The sequence below is a fragment of the Emys orbicularis genome, chromosome 4, assembly GCF_028017835.1.
Source record: "Emys orbicularis isolate rEmyOrb1 chromosome 4, rEmyOrb1.hap1, whole genome shotgun sequence".
In the NCBI taxonomy this organism is placed as follows: Eukaryota; Metazoa; Chordata; order Testudines; family Emydidae; genus Emys; species Emys orbicularis.
The window spans coordinates 58955806-58978155 of NC_088686.1; the positions used below are offsets into that span (position 1 = coordinate 58955806).

At 39.7% G+C, this 22350-nt stretch overlaps 1 protein-coding gene across 1 annotated transcript in view; it reads left to right on the top strand.

Moving 5' to 3' along the window:
• The window catches only part of RYR3 (ryanodine receptor 3), a 625867-nt gene that overhangs the window by 33755 nt on the left and 569762 nt on the right, over positions 1-22350 (top strand). The window lies entirely within an intron of this gene.

Here is a 22350-nt window from a genome sequence, read left to right on the forward strand (position 1 = left end):
AGAGAAGGTAGTCTGGGATCTTCTGTACACCCTGTTTCAGAATAGAAGAACAGGAGTCATCTTGTGAAACAGAAAGGTGGCAAATTCAGACCTGCTAAAAGGTAATTTTTTTTCCACATAATGCAAAACTAGCCTTTGAAATTCACCACTGCAGGATATTATTGAGGTAAAGATCTTAGGAGGATTCAGAAAAGGATTAGATGTTTATTTAACTAACAAGAATATCCAGAGTTGTTATAGTAAATAGAAAAGAGTTTTGGAAGGAATCTAAGCTAAACTCTCTAATTATTGGGCATTAGGAGGAAATTTCCTCAGCGACAGCTCTCTCATAACTGCCCACTGAAGGAGGGTGTGTGTGTGTGGGGGGGGGGGAACGGATAAAGCACACGACCAATGTGGTTGCAAGCTGACTCAAGCTGACTCAAGCTTTGTTTATTACAAGCTTTTTTTTATAGTCTTTCTTAACATTACATAACACAATTAGGCTATAATTACACATCTACTGATTGGAGGAGAAGGAGAATCATGTGTTTATCATATGTATAGCCCCACACCGATTGGTTCAATTGTTCCTTACATAAGGCCTCATCTTATATAACCACCAGGGGGCCTTACATAAGGCCTCATCTTATATAACCACCAGGGGGCCTTACATAAGGCCATGATTTATTGCGAGGCAAGTGTCCCATCGTGACCCTTACCCTCTCATGGAACTTTACATCCCCACAGGGGGGGGAAGGTAGGGGGTGTTCCTGAAGCATCTGGTGGTACTCTTCACCATCAGTAACAATGATGGACTAGATGGACCACTGATCTGATCCAGCATGAAAATGTTTATGTTCATTTGGCCCAAATTCTACGTTTAGACATGTGTGAAGTTCCATTGACTTCAGTGGGAGTTGTGTGAGCATATCCAAGGGCAGAAATTTGTCTAATTTTTCTCCTTTTGAGTCTGGAGCCTGATAGATTCTTGGTAACTTTAAATAGCTGTTATTTCACGATCAGGTATATCCTGCCAGCAATCCGCAAAGGGCATCTGATTGAACTGATGTTGGAGTCTTTCTGCATGTCCCTCTATATTATTCCTGTCTATTGCTCACTCATCATAATGAAGCCATATTGAAACACTGACAACTTGTCCGAGTCCTTGAAATCGTCTCTGTACATTGAAATGAGCCTATATGCTTCATTCAGATAGCACTGACAATACACTTGTAATCTGCTTTTTTAAATGTTTTAAATGTTTACTTAGTTACCTGGTTTCTTTCAAACTACAGGGAAATGTGGATTGTAGACAAATGCATAATTTTCATACTATATTGCAAGATAAATGGTTTTTATCATTTATACAGTAGCATAGGTGTTAATGGCACTAAATACAAAATTCCAGTTTCAGAGTTTTACAAGCTGGTGCACCTCAATAAAAAGCAACAGAGGGTCCTGTGGCACCTTTAAGACTAACAGAAGTATTGGGAGCATAAGCTTTCGTGGGTAAGAACCTCAGGTTGTTTTTTACAGATTCAGACTAACACGGCTACCCCTCTGATACTTGCACCTCAATAGATTTTCATCTGTTTACATTTAAAAACAAAACAACAAACCACTGAATTTTGGCTAAGGTCTGCATCCAAAGTTGCTTGCAAACTATTATGAGAAGATTCCTTTCCTATCCAAATGAAAATCAGGAGAATAAACTGTAAGACAATGACACGTCTCATATATAGCCAACAGCAAATTAATTAACTACCTACTGCCCATATACTACCATATACACACATATGACTACTGCTAAAACCTAGCTGCATTTGTCCCAATAGACATAAATGGTCTGATTCTCCTTTCATTTACATTGCCATAAATCAGGAGCATACACCAGGGTATAATCAGTTGTCCACACACTGAGAAAAAAGTTCTGTCTACCTTCCCCAACCCATATTATTTTAAGACCTATGTATCCAAACCCACCACAACTCCTTTAGTCAGTCAACTACATCCTGGTTAACTGCAAAAACCTGAGCAATGCTTTTTAGCTTGGAGATTCTTAGTTCTTCTTACATGTTTGAACAACATTTAGCACAATCGGTACTGATCCTGACAGGACCTTCTGCTGGATACTATGTAATTAAATATTAATACTTCTGTACTAAATATTCATTGTGTAGTCATATATGAATACTTAACTTACATGATGGATATTAATTTTTATTTCATGTGGGAAGGGTTTTTTGGAGTACTTTGGATGCCTAGGAATACCATTTTTATATTTAATGTATATGGTAAAATGTTATTTTTCCTAAGCTAGTAAAAAAAAGTGAAGTTATTATGGCCCAGATAAGCTATTATATGAAGGCAGCCAAAACAAAAAAAACTTTCAGGGGGAGAAATGCTTTTCATTTGGGGAAAACTTTTTGTTCACTTGTTCCTTGAGCTGAGACTTTGGCTTGGCGTGCCATGACTTTGGCTTCACACTTCATCTCTATATTAACTATATTACTACATCTCCGTATTCCTAACTCCCACTTCTGCCACACTAAGAATCCCAACTCAAACTAGTGCACAACTTAACTGTCCATTCTTTCAGTAAACTTCACACATAAAAGAGGAAAAAATGTAATCTGGAGAATCTTCAAACTTAATTTGTCAAAGTCTCCTTAATCTTCTGAGTCAGAAATCTTGATCTCTCACTAAAAAATCCTGCTGTCATGGGACACCTTTCTTTTCCCTTTCTGGCACTAATCAAAAAGCCCAGCAAATGCTATCGTGTTTAGGCTATTGCCATCATTGTATCCTAGTATAATTATCTTCTAGAGAAATATAATCATGTTGGGACTATCTTACTTCCTGGATAGCCAAAATTCCCTCATCAGACTTCATCTATCTCATTATACCGTTTTAAATCCGTCCTAAAAACCTCTCGTTTGCCATGATACCTACAAACAACTTGACAGCAGTTAGGCTGTTGGTGTGCAGAGAACTGCCTGTTGGGCTGTCCAATATTGTCTTATTGTTTACTTGTACTCCCCCATCTCTCTCTATTCTTCTGTTGTCTCTTTTCTTATTGTAGATTGTAATCTTCTGGGGGCAGGGGAACAGTCTGTTTTGTGTTTGTACAGTGCCTAGCACAATGGGGTCCTTGTCCATGAAAAAGGCTCCTAGGTGCTGTGGTAATACAAATAATCTTCCCGCAGTCCTCTTCTTTTTCAGTCACAGATGAAACTTTTGGTGGTTTGCCATCCTCTTCTTATACAGCAATTTATTTATTAGTATTATGGTAGTGCACAGGAGCCCCAATCATGGACCAGAATTTCATTTAACTAGGTGCTCTAGAAACATAGAACAAAAAGTCCCTACGCCAAAGAGCTTATAATTTTCAGATCTCTGAGTGTGCTGTTTACTTCTCGATTTTGTCAAATTTGACCTTAATTACTCAGATCGATTTAGTTACCACTTCAGTTTATTCTGTAATTAACTCTCTTGAATTTTTAATTTCACACAGCACCAGTTGCTTTTGGTCTCCTTTTAGCTGCAGTTGTCCTTCAAAGTCCTGAGTGGTCTGAGGTCTCTGTGCAAACACATGCTTTCTCAGTGGGTGCAGTCTGGAAGTGTAGAGTACTAACACTAACGATTTCCAAGTAGAAGAAAGGACATCTCTAGCAATAAAAAGTATTAACTAGAATGCAGAATTGCTTTTGAAAGAACCAAGTTAGTCCATGTTGGAAGACGTGCAGTGTTGTACTTTCTCTATGAAAATCAGGGAGGATTACTGATTTCAATGTTGGAGAAAGAAGAGCTACTCATACTATTGCCTGCTTTTAGAGAAACCAGGAAGTCAAACAGGAATAAAGGTGCTGTCAGTAGCAATGTGATAGGTTCAGACAGTGGATTTAAAGGAGGATGAAGAAAAGTGGCAGATTGTGGGAACAAGGAAGGGGAAAAAAACATAGTCCCCGACCTAGAAATCAGCAGTGGCTATTTAGGTTATACTATTAAAACTCTCCTAATGGGAAAAACAGCCCCTTTGTCATTTATTTAAATATATTCTCAAGAACAAAGTACTTGAGAATATATTGCAAGGATCCACTCCATGTTGGCAAGAGTGGGGCAGGTGTATTAACAGGGGGTTTCCAATCTCTAACTCCTGTCGTCATTTTGTGTGATAATGAAACAATAGTCACATTTATAATATGGCCAATTACCCAGTTTTCCAAACTCTTATCCGTAAGGGAGCAATACTGGGGCCCCCATGAGTAGGTGCACCTTTACTCCTCTGAAGGAATCTTGCAAACTAAGCATGTCATTTATGCAACTCTACTCTCACTTACTGCAGGTGTAAATTACCTCCTGGCTTTACACACAGTACCACACTCTGGGGGTTATGGACCACAAATGCTGTGCTCCAAATTAATATACAACCCAGGTGCGGTGTTTGCAAATGATTGCAGTCAACAGACCTGGCTAAGTACATGTGTCAAAATGATCACATAGGTCTTCTCTACACATGCACACACAGTTCTTAAACATTGCATAGTATTTCTGTTAATTACAGGATAGAAGTGTGATCCTCCTGGAGCATAACTCATGACTCCACTATAAGGAAGATTTTCTGTTAAATTAAAAAATCATAGTATATGTCACAGAACCATAAACAGCCTTGGAGCTAGCACAGCTAAAGTATTGACCTTTCATTATTGTCCTGATGTGTTTATTAATGGAAGAGATTACATGACATTATGCAAATACTTTTAAAGATGTTTTTGATATTTTGCAGTGTTGTGGTAACTGTCTTGGTCCCAGGATATAAGAGATACAAGATGGATGAGGTAGTATCTTTTACTGGACCAACTTCTGCTGGTGAAAGAAAGAAGCTTTTAAGCTACAAAGATCTCTTCTTCAGGTCTGGGAAAGGTACTGAGTGTCACACCTAAATGCAAGGTGGAATAGGTAGTTTAACATAAGTAGTTAACACATGTTGTAAGAGAGCATTCAAAGTGAAGTGGCCCGTTAACACCTCTGCAGTCAGGAGAAAAAAAGGGTGGGTTGCACATTGTTGTAGTAAACCATAAATCCAGTGTCTTTATTAAATCCATGATTTTTAGTGTCTAGCAAAGTTATGAATTTAAGCTCTCAGGCTCGTCTTTTGAAAGTGTTGTGTGGGTTTCCTTTGAGGATGAGGATTGAGAGGTCAGATATAGATCGACTGATTGTTTTGTGAACGGTGTTCACCCAGGGGTGATATGGTGGTATGGTGGTTTTGCCTTTTATAATTTTTCTCTGTGAATTCATTCAAGATTGTAGTGATTCTCATTTCACGCACATAGTTGTTACTGGGGCATTTAGTGTACTTGATGAGGTACATCATGTTTTGTGACAGACCTATAAATAGGTCTAACATCTTGGGGTTTTTTGTGGTGTTGATAGTTATTTCTCCCATTTAAAACTCCTGGATTTTATTTCTGCAAAGGACTTCAATCTAAAATTATTACACACACAAAACTTTAGGTGTTAAGTAGGATCATTACAACACCTACTGAACTTCCTAATTCTATTTTGCGGTAAGGGCTCTTCCTCTGAGGCTTGTTTTGCCCTTGAAAGAGATAATCTGAACTCCATACACAGCAACATTTGATTTAGACAGATTTTGAATGTTTGTCTAAATTGAAGCTTAATTAAACTACACATCGTCTCCATCTTCTTGTTGCCTAAGTGACCACATAGCCTTTCTCATCTATCAAATTATACTGTGTACTAACTGGAGCTAGTTATACATTATACATACAATATATTCTGCATTATAGATACAAATATATTCTTCAGTATATATTTTGAGAGCTGTAGTTCATGCTGAACGTTTTCAACAAATAGCAGTTTTATATCAGCACTTGTCTTTTTCTTTATGATAAAGAATTTTAATACCTTCTTACAGACTAATGTAATTTATCATTGTTTTGAAGGACCATGCACAGCACTAGTGTTTTTCATAGCTTTTACTTGATTTTGGAATTTTAAATATTTCAGCTTCTTTGTGCATTGCTGCTTCTGCACTTTTCCCCCCATGCTCTGTTAATGTGTTTTTGATTGCTTATTATCTCTGTAATAGACACTGCAATACTTATTTTTACATAGACAAATAATAATGAGACTGTTTCCTTCTCTAGATGGCTCATAAAAATAATAGTTAATAAAGGACTATTGGAATTATTTGATAGTGAGAGACACTGTATCAGTGCATTGGCTAATGTGTATCCCAGCAACACTTGCAATCTGAATGAGAATCCATTAGCATTTTGCATTCATACAATGAGTGGGATCTCTAGCTGAGAACTGGAAAATTTGACAATTGTCCAGCAAAGGATAATGATCAAGCCTTCACCTATGATTTGTTTTTATGTTAAATTTGGCTATAACACTATCCTTCACTATCAAACCATGATATGCCACGATGCTCCATAAAGGCTTAATTTATGATAAGCTTAAGTGACAAGCTATAAAATGTATTGTTTCATTAAAGAATAGATGTTTTTTTCTAGTATAATGACCTTTTAAAAGTAATCCATGCTTCTTCTTATCCTAGATATCCCAAATATTTTTTTTGAAGCTGACTGGGTTTATTAGCAATTTCAAAGATAGCTGTTTCCAAGTGCTCCAAAAGTATAGATGTATTATTATATACAGCAATTTTCTTTAACATGCAATAACTTGGTCTTAAAATCAGGGAGGATTTCTCTGTTTAGAGGTCTGTCCAATGTTCAATTACTGTTAATGGCCTTCTATAGAATGAGAGGGAACACTTTATAATGGCTAGACTGTACAACTGGGAATCAGAAATTTTCCCCCCCCCATCTCTGCTACTAACTCGCTGTGTGACTTTATAGAAATAACTTTTCTGTCTATCAGACTTGCCTACATTGCAAGGGTTTTATGAGTGAGAATTAATGTTTGTAAAGCATTTCTTCATTAAAAATTAAAGTATGAAATATGGGTTCCACATCTGATTGAATTATTCAGTAGCAAACTTTACTGTGCTATGGAACCATGCTTGTCTAGTCCTGCGGTTGCTTATTGTGACAAGCCTCATGGAGGTTGAGAGCAGATCTTACTTTTGATTTAGTTGGACCTAATATTAGGTCTGTGTTCAGACTAACCAAATATTTTAGAGTTGACAATTAATCCAGTCAAATATGCAGCCAGCAACCTGCTGCTGCAGGGATTGTCAGTCTATTGCAATCTAGCAAAGTATATTCAGTTTTTAAAACCTTTTCCTTTTTGAGATCCATGTGCCCTCAATCACCATTTTTCTTTTTATCATTTTTATGTAACAATTTTATAGGCGACAGATACTAAAGAATCTTTGCTTGGTCAGCTAGTGCTTTGCTGCCATTCAGCCTCCATAACTTCATTTCCTTGTTGTGAAAATCAAGTGTCTCTCATTTGTAGACAGAGGATTAGAAAACTCTTATTTTATTAAAAAAAGCAACCTACTTGGTTTTCCTTATCCAGCAGAATCGCCTATCAAGTGTTGACTCAAATATATTTGTTATTAATGTCCAAATTCTGATATACCTTTCTCCCCACACTGCACAAGAGTGTAAGGGGCCTTCCCCTTGCCCAATCCATGTAAGGACTGGGAAGAATCTCAACCTCAGGGGCTCCTCTAGCTCTACTCCTTACAGGAGAGAAATAAGCTTCCACCCACAAAGGGGTATAGCCATGTATGCACAACCTGTGTGCACCTGGGAACTCTAGTAGGTAGTCTGCATCTTGGAACTCCTGCGGTGGTATGGCTCCACACCAGCTCTTCATAAATATTTACTTAGCACCAAATAAGAAAAAGGAATCTATCACCTTCCTTAATAAACCAATATTGCCTATTCTATAGAAATGGCCCAAAATTCTGCAGCTCATACAGTATTTTGGACAATTAGTACACAACAGAGTATAATGGCTAGCAGTAATAGACAAAACACTGATAGCTCAAATTATAACAGGTACACACAATCACACTTGGTGTTCTTACATTTTTTGGATAGATTTGAAATAACCTATACATAATAAGTGTCCAGAGAGAGAAGTTTTCACCAAAGAAAAAAGAAGAAAACAGACTCCGATATGACAGAATCTCCATTATACTCCAGGCTTAGAAGAGAGAAATTGTTTTGGACCATATATGGGGCTCAGTTTTGCAAACCTGTGAGCACTTGCCTGGGGTGCACTGAACACCCTAACCTCCCATTAAAGTTATTTGGCGTTGTGGATGCTCAGCACCTTCCTGGAACATGTCCTGGAAAAATATACAGCACAGTAGCTTGAATTCTAGCAGGTATACGTAGTCATACTTAATACAGTCTGTCATGAGTTATAAATCAATAACTTGTAATTTCTTGAGTCCAGCTTCTGGGAGGAATAAAACGTAGTTTTAAAATTAATATGTAATCACGGTGTTTGGAGTTTTGTATTCTTCTGAATAGCACAATGCATAATAATACATGACATTTAGAATTCACTGTATACATTAGTTATTTGTTATTAATGGTAGAGGAATTCAAGCTTCGCTGAAGGTTGTTGATGTAGGGGCACCTACAGAGAACAAACTAGTATAATTTACCATTTCTGTGGTAATTTGTGTATTGTCTACTGCCTCACAACTGCTAGAATTAAAAGAATGGAGCATCAATCATGGTTTATTTCTGCATACGCTGCACTTGCATACCACATAATTGCTTCATATTGAGTACTGGTTCCACTTTTATTATTTATCATGGCACCTAGGAGTTCTAGTCATGGACCAGGACCCCATTGTGTTAGGCATTGCACAAATACAGAACAAAAAAGGAAGTCCCTGCCCCAAAGAGCTTATAATCAGACGTATAAGACAAGAGACAATAGATATGGGAGTACAAGGACATAATTAGACAATATTGGTCAGAATGATATGCAGTGTTCTCAGCACAGCAGCAGCAAAACTGTTGTCAAGGTTTTTGTAGCATCATGGCAAAGGAGTGTTTGTGGGTTTTGAAGGACGATGAGATAGCTTTGTGGATGTTTACAAGGAGTGTCTTCCAAACATGAAGGGACAGAGTGTTGAATGGATATGAGCTCTCTGAATGAGGGAGCAGCATATGAGCATGAATGCATCTGAGCAGGGTAAGGTTGCATTTATAAAGGCCAGAGAAAAGGATGTTGCAGTAGTTGAGACACCAGGTGAGAACTTGGATGAAAATTGTAGCGGTATGGATGGAAGGGAAAGGCTATATCTTAGGCATGTTATACAGAAAGAATATGCAAAATTTTGACATGGCCTGGATTTGCAGGCCTAGAGAGAGAATGAGGGTAAGTACTAGTTCTGGAACTTTGGTTAGGAAGAGGTCAGTCATGTTTCTGAGTGTGGTTTCAGTGGTATGCAAGGGGTGGAAGCTGGATTGGAAAGGATCTAGTATGGAATTGGAGGAGAGGAATTCTAGACAGCAATTATAAAGAATGTATTCAGTGAGCTTTGAGAGGAAAGGGAGATGGGGCAGTAGATGGAGAAGCATCTTCAGGGCTGATCTGGGACCCATATTTAGTCACTGGAACATGGAGTCTTAACTACAGCAGTTGTTAAATAGCTACAAGTTTTGCTCTCGCATTCTCACCAGAAACAACTTTTTACAGACGTGTGGACACACCCACCATCCCTTACTTTCATAGATTACATTCAACTATCAGGTCAAATTTTCGAAGGAGTATCAACTCAGACACTGAAATTATGCAGCTAGTCATAGATGTGTTTTAAAAGATGTGCATGCACACTTTTGCACGCCTTGAACTTAAATGCGCAAATCCCTGATGTGTTCCAGCCAAGGCTAAATGCATGCATACCTATATGCATATGTAACACTGACAGACCCCGGCTGTTGGTGGGCGGGATTGAACCTGGGCCTTCTGGAGCTAAATGCATGAGTCTCTACTGTATGAGCCTCAAGCTATGTGGCTCTTAGCTAAGACTGTAGCAGACTCATTAATCTCTAAGTGGCCTCAGTGCCCCTAGAGGGGACAGAATACCACACCCAGGAGGTGTGTGGATTACATTTAAAAAAAAAGTGATTTGTAACCCAACACTAGCCAAAGCTGATCACTTGGAGCTACACAGCTCCTGTCTGCTAGATCTCTATGTAGAATAGGTGTGTTCATATAAATACAGTTTGCTACTGAAGTCTCTCCCCCTCCCCAACTAGCTGTCAGGGGAGAGTTCATTCAGACCCTGCTTACATCTCCTCCCCTCAGCCAAGAATTTGCCGTCCTAGCAAATCACGCTCCAGATTATACCAACTGCATGTGTTCTCCTCAGAGGGTCTGAGGAAACCGACTATGGCTGCCACAAGCCTGTGAGCTAAGTGTATCACTTCTTCACTAACCACCCCAGGCACATTGTAAATTAGTCTGTTTACTGGCCTTATAACCCTGTCGCGCCTATTGATAATGGGCATGGCAGGGGCAGAGGGGACTTCTTCATGGGCTAGGAATGGTGAGGGTTTCCTTGAGGGTACCCCCGCCACTGGGAGAGGACCCTGTATCTCTTGCTCAGGTACTGGCAGAGCCGTCCCTTGGGTAGGGCGAATCGGGGTGACCACTCTGGGCCCTGCGCTTTGTGGGGCCCCACGGGCCGGTGAGATTGGCCAGCACAGTCAGTCCCGGAAAATATAGGCACGGGATCTAGGGGCGCGGGGGTGCTGCAGAACCACCGGGCTCCCGGAAGCCAGCTTTGCGTGCCCAGGGTACCGGCTTCCAGCTCCACACGCCCGGGGCTCTGCCTAGCTGCTGATTCAGCAGCCCCCAAGCCACTGGGGGCCCCCAAGCCACTGGGGCTGATTTGTCCCTGGCCCTGCACCCCCCCTAGGGAGGGCCCTGTGTACTGGAATGTTCAGGGCACTAGGGACACCTTCCACTTGTATATCCCCTCTGTCCTAGGTATGTCATCACAGGCATGTTTTTCTTCTGGGGGTCTGGGAATGTTGGTGGGACAAGCTCATTATCCTAGGCTGGTCTCATCATAGGTTCGATCCCAACTGCCGACAACTGGGGGTCTGTCGGTGTTACAAGAGGGGACAGAACACCACACCCAGGAGGTGTGTGGGTTACATACTTCCCCTAGCTGAGGAAGCACATCCTGAGCTTCAGAGAGGTCCCAGTTGAAATCCTGGATGAGTACCCACTTGTAACACCGAATACATGCAACCTTGATTGGTGTGCATGTATCAAGGAATGTATAAAAGTGTATATTTGGGCATAACATTCCATTTGATTTGCACATGTAAAATTGCGGGTGCATATTTACAAGATGTTTTTGGAAATTTGGCCACTGGCTACTGCAGAATGGTACAATGTAAGATTGTTAGTTGTTCATGCTCAAAGTTTAGTGTAACACAGGTGCTAAAAAATGGTCAGTGTGTGGAAAAATGTTTATTACAAAAAATGTATTTTAAACTAAAAAATGACATATTGGGATGTTCCTTCATCCTGTGAGTGCCAGAATGTTTTTGGCAAGACCATTATTTTTCAGTAATGTGTCAGGATATAAAAGTACAGACTTTTTCCTTGAAATGTACAAATGTTGCCTTATTAAATATATTTGGGGTGCCCAAATGGTTAAGAAAATCCTTTTGAAGGTCATTGTGGGAGGCATGCTATGTAATGTATATTAAGACAAATCCCGGTTAGAAAACTGAATAGCTGCATTTATCAATCAAAGTACAAAATATCGCTGAATTATGGTTGCAGTGACTTATTTAATCATGTATTCTTTTCAAACAATCGTTATAATTTTTTCATGTGTATACCTATTTAACACACACATTTGATTTTCCTCATTCTAAAAATTTCTACTCCCCAAGAACATAGTAAATTACACACAAGCTATTCCAAACTTAGATGGAGGCAAACAAAGAAATCCTGGAAATTATTAAACTTGTGCCTTTATTCATGAAATATATGCATAATTTAGGGGCAATGAAATAGGATTTGTATTAGGTTCTTTGAATCCACTTTCATATGGTTGGTACCTGTATGGTACCTGTAAAACAAAGCCCATGTATGAGTTGAGTTTGGACCCCATCTCCACATCTGTGAGCTTTGTGGCAGGAACAGGCGACGGCTCATTCAGAAGACAGAGATTGATGAAAATTGTCTGCAGCATTACTAGTTTCTATTTGTTTGGGGTGGGGTGAGATTAGTTTGTGCCTTTTGTAGTCATGTAGCCATGTTCACTCCAGTGAGAATGTTTCGAAAATATATAAATATGTAACAAAGCAATATATTTGTTTGGAACTACAGAGATCATGCTTAGACGTGTCATAACTTGTTCAGGATGTCTCATAATCAAGAAAGTCATTTTTGCTATACAACTATTATAATAAACAGGCTGATTTATTTAGCCTACACTGATCTGTTTTCAACTTCTTATGCTCAGATATGTAATTCTTATAGAAAGCATGTTTTTACGTCAGTGATGAATGGGTTTTATATCACTAGAGGAATTTGCCTCATTGTTAGTAAATCTGCACTTTCCATTTCAGTTAGATTCTGGTTAAAGAGGAAAGGGAGAAAAAAATTGTAGAAAACAGATCTGGTTTTCAATGTGTGTTCTCAGGAAAAGAAATAATTAGGTACAGGATGTTAGGCTTGTCTGTTGTTTTGTTCTTACCCAATATTGCTAACCCGAGTCATTCAAAAATCATGAGTCAGGCCCAAAAGATTTGTGAGCTTTAAAAAATCATAAATAAGAATGTTGCCTTCTGGTTTCTGAGGCATTAATGTACACTCACTTCACATTTTAAGTTATTATCTCAACCAAGAGGCTAGAAACTTTCAAATTAAAAATGAAAGCTAAGATTGTCATACAATTCATAGAATATCAGGGACCTCAGGAGGACATCTAGTCCAACCCCCTGCTCAAAGCAGGACCAATCCCCAGACAGATTTTTGCCCTAGATCCCTGTGACGGGTTGGATCACAGAAACCCCCTTGGTACCCAATGTACCAAGACTACCCCGTTCCTGTTTTCCCTGCCAGCTCAGGACTCCAGCACCCTGTCTTGCTGAATTAGACACTCCCGTCTGCTCCAACACAGACCCAGGGTCTGAATCACTTGTCCCAGAGCTGGAAGTTTACCTGAAAACAGCTCACAGAAGTGTGCTTGTCTTTAGCACTCAGATGCCCAACTCCCAATGGGGTCTAAACCCAGATAAATCCGTTTTACCCTGTATAAAGCTTATGCAGAGTAAACTCATAAATTGTTCGCCCTCTATAACACTGATAGAGAGATATGCACAGTTGTTTGCTCCCCCAGGTATTAATACATACTCTGAGTAAATTACTAAATAAAAAGTGATTTTATTAAATACAGAAAATAGGATTTAAGTGGTTCCAATTAGTAACAGACAGAACAAAGTAAGTCACCAAGCAAAATAAAATAAAATGCGCAAATCTATGTCTAATCAAGCTAAATACAGATAATCTCACCCTCAGAGATGCTTCAGTAAGTTTTTCTCAGACTGGACACCTTCCAGGCCTGGGCACAATTCTTTCCCCTGGTACAGCTCTTGTTCCAGCTCAGGTGATAGCTAGGGGATTCTTCATGATGGCTCCTCTCCCCCCTTTATATATCTTTCGCATAAGGCGGGAACCCTTTGTCCCTCTGGGTTTCCACCCCCCCTCACTGGAAAAGCACCAGGTTAAAGATGGATTCCAGTTCAGGTGACATGATCACATGTCACTGCAAGACTTCATTACTCACTTGCCAGCACACACACATACAGGAAGACTCACAGGTAAACACAGCCATCTGCAGACAAGGGGAGTCATCAAGATTCCAAACCATCCTTAATGGCCCACGCTTTACATAATTACAATAGGCCCTCAGAGTTATATTTCATATTTCTAGTTTTAGATACAAGGGTGGTACATTTATACAAATGGGATGATTAGACTCAGTAGATTATAAGCTTTGTAATGATACCTTACAAGAGACCTTTTGCATGAAGCATATTCCAGTTACATTATATTCACTTCTTATTATGTTTTTATAAAACCATATAGACTGCACAACATCACAATCCCTAAATGGCCCCCTCAAGGATTGAGCTCACAACCCTGTGTTTAGCAGGCCAATGCGCAAACCACCAAGCTATCCTTCCCCCTTCCTTCAGAAGGCTTGTGATAATACTTAAGTAGTCACTGAGACAGGTAGACAGTATTCTTCTATAGCCCAGTGGTTAGGGCACTCAGCTGTGGGGTGGGATTACCCAGATTCCAGTTCTTGAATATTTAAGTTTTTATACAAAGTGGAACTGCTTCGATTGGAGAGATTGAGAGACCCACCTCAGAGTACCCAGTAGCCTGGGGGTCAGGACACTCACCTTCAAGAGGAGACAGCTGGTATCCAGTCCCTGCTCTAGAGTGGGGATTTGAACCTTGGTCTTCTACATCCCAGAAATGGGTGCCTTAAACACTTGGGTAATGCTTATAAGGGTGGTAGCTGCTGTTATTGTTTTGCTATGTGATTCTAGCCTGAATATTTGAAACAAGAAGTTTTTAAAATGTCTAAATGAACCCTTTCAACATTTCTGATGTTTTTTTATTTTTTTGTTCCAACAGAAACAATTCACTGAAATTGACAAAAATGTGCAAAATGTTTTGCACCAGTCAAATGTGTATTTTCAACAAAAAATGTTTTGGCCAATTTTTTTTGCCTGTTTCTAATTATAGGTACACTGTAAATGAAATTCAGAATGCACTTTTTTCCAATCTGGCCGTTATTTTCAGTCATCTAACTTTCTATAATTTCCCTTTGCGGCTAAATTTTCATGCGTGGGGTCTCAAATCAGTAGTGAAAATATTTAAAAGTTGCATAGAGACTCTTTAGTGACTTTTGGCTGATCTGATCATAAGCATTTAAAACTGTCTTAACTTTGCTTTGTTCTAGAATAACTCAAAAATGGCTATGTTCTAAAACTTCAGCTCTGGCTTTTATGTTTTGTTGCCTTGAATGAGGCCTGTTGCCTTTTTCCATGCCGAAAAGTAGTTGCTTTTGGAATTCAAGTCACAATCCCTTAAGAATAGCTTATTGAGCCTCAACGAGGTGTTTTTTTTTCTTAATTTCAAAAAGGTAGAAAGTTTCAGTGCTTAGAATGTCTGCAGGTTCCATTTTTTTGAAAGGCCACAGAATCGTTCCCATAACCACAAATAATTATATGGGAGGGCGGGTAATAAAACCTGTATAAGCAACTAGAAGTAAATCTGTATTACCTAGAATACGTTGTACCTTTTCTATCTAAATATTTGTGGATGTCCCTATAGTGTTCCTTGCTGCAGTATGTAAATGCTTCACAGATAAATTGGATCTGTATAGCAATGTCCATAGTAGATTGCATGTTGTCTTAAGCTCTTTGCCTGTCCCAGGTTCTGGAGAACTCTGCTTGTGTATGTTTTTGTTTTCCTAAAAAACTTTCCTCCTGGACTCTCAACCTCCCAAAAAACCCATGCCAAACACCAACAAAAAATCAAACCTAAAAAAACCAGTTATGGTGGGAAAACTTTATCATTAGTTTTTTATTCTTCTCGGTGTGTACTGCCTCAGCACACTTTTGCAACTCTACAAACCTTTCTTAATTTTTCAGCATGTCAAGAAACTCAGTGATATTACAATTTACGGGAACTTTCACAGCATATGTATCTGTAACTTAGCAGTTGAATGCAGGAAAACTGATACGCTTGTTTGAATGAGAGGCCTGTCTAAGGCTTAACTTGTCTGTACTAAAAGTAAAAACACATTGTGACATGCTTTTTTGACCATTTTCAACATAGTGAGCTGTGTCCACACAGCAGCTTTATTCATAAGACGTGTCAACTTTGTATCACCGTTCATTGTATTTTATATCTGAGAAGGTACTTAAATACTCTAATTGATAACATACTCTCAGACTCACCATTTTGACTGTGTATTGATGTGGAACTCTAGGAAACGCATGGTTGTTACTATACTGCATAGCGTGGTCATTTTGAAACTTCACAGCAACACTGGGATTGAACTCAGACATACTTCTCATCCTTACACCTACCAGTGAGTGTGACATGATCAGTCAAAAAGTAGAACAAATGACTGAAATGTGAAGCAACTGTTTTGTTGTGTGCTGTGCCATAATTAAGGCTACGTTTTAGTCACGGGTATTTTTTAGTAAAAGTAATGGACAGGTCAGGGCAGTAAACAAAAACTCATGGCCCGTGACCTGTCCATGTCTTGTACTATATACCCCTGATTAAATCTTGGGGGAGAGGACGGCCCGGTGGGCGCTGTGGGTGCTCGGGGGTGGGGGAGCGGCCCAGGGGCGCATGGCCCAACTCAGGACCCTCACTGGTGATGGGGGGGGGTTGGCGGAGCTGGCAGGCTCCCTACCCAGCTTCTCGCGGCTCCCCGGAAGCAGTGATATGACCCTCCCTCAGCTCCTAGTTCCACGCGCTGCTTCCACCCCAAGTGCTGGCTCCACAGCTCCCATTAGCCGTGACCTCCATGACAGACTTGCAGCCTTAGCCATAATTGACATGTTATAATGGTTCTTCACTATAAAATCTGTTTTAATATTTTTCCACTATATGAATTAAATAAACCAAGTTAAATTTTAAAAAGTAAAGAAAACAGTGGTCCTATGTGCAGCCGCAGTGACCTCTCACATGAGTCATCAGTAGGATTTTAAAGTTGGATCTTCAGTTCCTTGACCCAGACATCAACCACTTCAGCTAATGGGAGTAACTATTATTGTGTGTGTGTGTGTGTGTGTGTGTGTGTGTGTGTGTGCGTGCGTGTGCCAGCCACTGTGGCAGGGCATGACACACGTTTTGCCAGACAAGTATTTGCTTATTGATAACCAGTGGGTCTGATTCTTTCTTAGATAAGATATTAGATAACCAGGCTCAATCAGTTTATTAACTATAGATAAATCAGCACAATACAGAAAGGGTTAATACTTTCCCCAATCTGGAGAACAGGCTTGCAGCTTACATCTTGGCTCCGTTCCAAAATCATGAGCTGAATTTGGGTTACATTCCTATTCCCCTTGTTACAATAGAGAAGCATGCCAAATCGTCACCTCCCCCTTGTGCTGAATACAGGTATTGGTTGATGTCATAAGATAGTGAACCTGCACCTATTCCTCTCCAGATCAGGCATTTGCCCCCTTTGCTTGGCACTGGAAACTCCTGACACATAAAACCCAATTATTCACAGAGGGGTTTTGGTAACCATTTAAATAAAATAATATTAGGCAAGGGAATGTGTATAGACTAAACAGGCCAAAGGGATGAGAAACTAAGGAAATTCAACAGCGAAACAATAGCACAATCTCTTTCCCCACCTTTAAAGGTGCCCAAACCCTTTACCCTCTTCTGCGGCCTCTAATCACACTGGTGCTGCACATAGAGCTGAAATGTGCTAGCCTGGTGTGGTTGCTGCTCCTCTGGTGGCTGCTCAGTCTGTGCCTCCAGCCTGGTGGGGTTGCTGCTTACTAGGCCTTCACCTGTCCTCAGGACACACATGAGCCTCAGTACAAAGTGTTCACCACTGGCACCAGTCTAGCAGTGTCCATCACACGTCCTGTCCCCCCGACTCACACACAGCTGCACCTAGAGCAACACAGTCCTTCTTTCTTCTTCCAAGGCCCACACACACACCACAGCCAAGACAGCCCCCACCCTCCAGTTTCTCCCCACTGTCACGGAATCCTTCAGCTTCATGTTTCTTTAGGCCATTGATCCTCCAGGACGTGGCTGCTTGCACTTAGGTGCCACCTACTGGGTTATTATAGAAGATTTATAGATTGTGCTACATTACCACAAACCTTTCATCCCTTTTCTTATCTAGTTTCCTTATGTATTTTGAAAGTCACAAACCCAGCTGTATCAATTGTCCTTAAAAGATAACCACTATACCTAGCACATTTTTCACATTTGGCATTGTTTCTGACAGGTTCTGCGTGCACAAAGAGAGATTCCATACAGTTTACCTCCTAGTAATTTCCACTATAAAGCTTAGCATGAGTACAAAGCATTCTGGGAGTCCTGTTTATAGTTATACCTTTTAGCATGAATACAAAACTTTCTACAAATAGATGATATCGGCTAACATGCTAAACAGCAATAGACTGCTGAGGATCCAGGATTTCTAGGGTTCTGTTTTGGGCTTTAGGAAGGGACTGAAAGGCAGTGCTCAGGAGTGGATAAGCCTTGGGTCTACCATATTAGAGACCAGGGTTCTATACCCAGGTGTGCATAGAATGACCTTGCAACTTTTCAGTTATCTCATTAGCAAAATGGTGGGGAGCTGATATTTGCTTGCCACCTATGGTGAAAGTATTGGGCCTTGTTTATATTTCTGTATACTTCATAGTCATCATTGTGCAAGAGATTTCTACTCATGATATACGGCCTTCCAGTCCTGTGTACTTTCCCTTAAGGTAAGGGGCATTTTGATGGAACCCCTTTCTCCACTGTGCAACAGGGAGACTGATTTAGCTGACATGCAGAATGTCCCACTTGAGAAATCAGATTCTTCTGCTCCAAAAGCAGAGGCCCCCATCTCTTGTGTTACAGGAGAATCTCCACTAGCTATTAGCAGCATAAGTCTGTGATACACGGATGAGTATTTCTGATTCCATACAGTAGAGGACAGTGGCACTCCATGTTTTTGTTTCTTCTGATTCTCTTCATAAACTATATCAAGTTAAATCCTGTTTTCCTACAGACAGATTTAATATATTTCCTCCCCATCCCTGTACAGCCCCAGAAATAATTTTAAAAGGCAGAGGGCAGTTCTGGCTACTGAGAAGGAAAAGCACGCAATAGGTTGTGCTGTTTCCCTGCCTTGTTTCAGGCCACTTGTACCTATTAATACCAGCATAATGGCTTTCATAAGTGCAGGCAGAACATGCTCCATTGTCAGCTGATTTTTTTTAACATTTTAAAATCACCTGCCTCTGACAACTCATGGTTATAATTTTTGCTGACATCAATGAATGGTCAGTGGCTGTCCTTGCTTGCAGTGTCCTGCTCAGTGCTACGTCACAGTATACCTTTGCAAAGTACTCTGTACTGTCAGTATTATACTATACAATATGAATAAGCAATTTGTTCCTGAATGTTCTACTGACACTTAGCAACATAACTCTCCTATTTGCTGTTCATGACATCAGCAAAAATTTACCATTATTTAGCATTATACAATCTAGTCCTCTGCAGTGCTTAGATTAGACACAACAGATGTTTATAATTCTTTTCTCTGGGCTATGATGTAGAGCAGGTTAGCAACCCCTAAAGGGGATGTTTGCTGCAGGGACTGCCCACTCTCTCTCAGTGGCAGGTCAGACTCCTTGCTGTGAGCAAGTTGACTAGAAGTTTAAAAAAAAAAAAGTCTCCTAAAAATATTTTGCATTTCTGGAGGCAACTTGCACTAAAATTCCCTTCTCTGTCTTACATGCACAGTGGATTGAAATATCAATATTTGCCATGTAACATCAAATTCTAAATGGGCTCCAAGGTGAATTCAGCTTCCTGTGGAAGCCAGGCTAAAATTAGATTGAAATCAAACATTCCAATTAGTTTAGCTAGTGCAATTTTTAAAATTCTGTAATAGTACAAAAGAACATCCCACAAAAAACTCCAAGTGTTTTGCGTCTGGTAGAAGCTTTCTGATATTCTTGCAGTAGAAAAGTTCCTTTTTGTTTCATTTTACCTAAAGACGGGCCTGAGTGGTGAAATTTGGATTCAGATCCAAACTTTCCCAAACTTTAGAGATGTTCAGATTCAAGAGCCCAATTTGGACCATTATAAGAATTGTAGACATTTAGATCAGAATCTGAACTTGCTCAAAGTACAGAGTGGGGAACTGTGGATCTAGAGTTCTTATTCACAGCCATCTCTCTGCACTCAACATTTGTGTTTTGAAGGCAGTTTTTGTTAACACATGTATGGTGTGTTCAAACCTATGTCAGATTTTTTCTTTGAATCCTTCAAATCAAATGCTGTCCAATAAAAAAAATGTGTTTGCGCAGGTGTGAAATTTTGTCAGAAGTGGGGATTTTCTCTTTATGCATTTTGGCTTCCAGATTGTGGCATTTTGCTTCATATAATTTCTGGATAAAACCTACATGAATTTAAAGGTTGAGAGTACATATCAGTAATCAAGGGTGGACTACATTACAGGAATGTTGCAATCATTCCCAGAATAATCATTATAAACCCAGGAAATTCAGGGTTAAGGAAATCCAATATTGTTAAGATATGGGAATGCAATAGAGTATACAAACAACTTTAACTCTGTCATGCAGTGATATCATGAAATAACCATCTGATTAGGATTAATGCATTGTAGTGTTAGTGGTTCCAGATTGGATAGAGCTGATTTTTTTAAAGTAGCGGCACACTTTTTTCTTCCCTTCACCCTCACCCTAAATTCTAAAGCCCTAAGATCAGGAGGGACTTATCTTGGATGGCAGAACTTCATGCCTACTCTCTCTGTTGAGTCCAATTGGCTCCCTTCCCTAGATCTTCAAGTGGCAATGAATGGTGCATGGATCCTCCCCAGCAAATGTTCTCTGGTGCATGATAAGGTCTATGGAAGCCTCTAACCTAAAATGATCTTTGGGATCTGTGACCACAGGGCAAAGTGAGATGGGAAACATCTGCTAGCAGCTCACTAAATGATGTAGGACCAGGGAAATGAATATTTGTGGACCTGGGCTACTGTTTATGATTTCAAAAGAGGCACAACTTAATCCTGATTTTGTCTGGGTTCTTTGTGATCCATTCATACAGACTTAGTCAGGAGGTCTGGGTAAATTCCAAGGAGTCCCAGTGCTGGATATGTGTTTAAACAGCAGCCTCACCTGGGCAGCATACTCACTGCCATATTGCTAATAAGAGGGTACATGTTTAGATCCTCATGCTTTTAAATAACAAAACCTGCGGCTACATGTTAAAGATCAGAATCCAGCCCCCAAAGCAGATATTTTTGTTTTTCCAGTCGAGGAATGGGAGCAAAAATGGAATTTTGGCCTGTTGTCACATTTGGGTTTTGTGATCTATAGAGTCTGGGTTTTTTTCTTTTCACTGGAGCATCTGAAGGTTGTACCACATAGAGGAAAATGAAATTTCAGAGGGAGATGTTATTTCCCCCCTCATTTTAAAAGAGAAGCCAGCTGCAGTTGCAAACTAATTTGTTTTTGAAATGATGATGTCAAGAAAAGCTCCCTCTTGATTCTCAGGGGTTTAACCTGCCAAATGTGAATAGATTCAGTTAATCACTAGACCAGCTAATTTTCAAATAACACAGAAACCTCTTGAACTGATAAGTCAGAGAGGAAAATTGATTCTGAACATCTAGCCTTTGAGATCTCTAAGAACATCATCTCATTCATAATAAGTCTGCTTCAAGGGCTAACAAAATTTTCTAAGAAATAGAATATGAAACCATTCTTAACACTTATCTTTCACTGTTGGGTGAATAGTCTGATAATTGTTTACATCCCTTAGTGCATTCACAAACTTGTATATGCCATAAAGCTTTAACACAGTGATGCAAGCTTGGAGAAGCTTTGAGAAAAACACTTATTGTATCCCAAAAATGATGCACTTGTCTGGTATTTTATCTGTATTCCTTATACTATTATTGAAATATGGGTATTTCAAATTAATCTTTCCTGCACAGACTCTTTTCTGTCACAACTCCCCGATCCTTTTCTGCCCCCTTCCCTCTAATCCACTTCATCATACTGCTCTGTCTTTATTCGAACGATGGGTGCGAGGGCCTTCTCTCTGTTACCTCTCAGTCTAATGCTATGAAAATTACTTATTTCACACCTTCAGCATTATGACTTCATTGCAGGGTAAATTAGAAGGAGCAGATGAGCTGTGATGGAGTTAGGTAAATAGGGATGTATAAATGTAATGGTTTCAATTTCAGTTTACTCTGGGCTTTAGTTTTACAGAAGTTCATAACACCCATATTCTGAAGTAAATTCTTGTGGGTTCACACGTGAGATTGTGTGAAATAGTTGCAACAATTGGCAAAAGTACTCAAATGAGGGGTTTTCACACATCATTATAAACTCACAGATGTGCCTATTGTGCTGAAATTGTTGCCATTTTCTGAGTTTTGACTTAACACAAAAATGCGGGCTCTTTCCAGTGGTGAAAGTAGTCTCCTTTCTGAGGGGGTAAAAAAAGGCCTATTTACATATACTAGCAGCTCTGCTTTTTTCAGTCTCTCTCTGCTCCACATTTGGAGTTACATACTTTTACTCTATAGAGTATAGGCAGAAGGGAGCAATT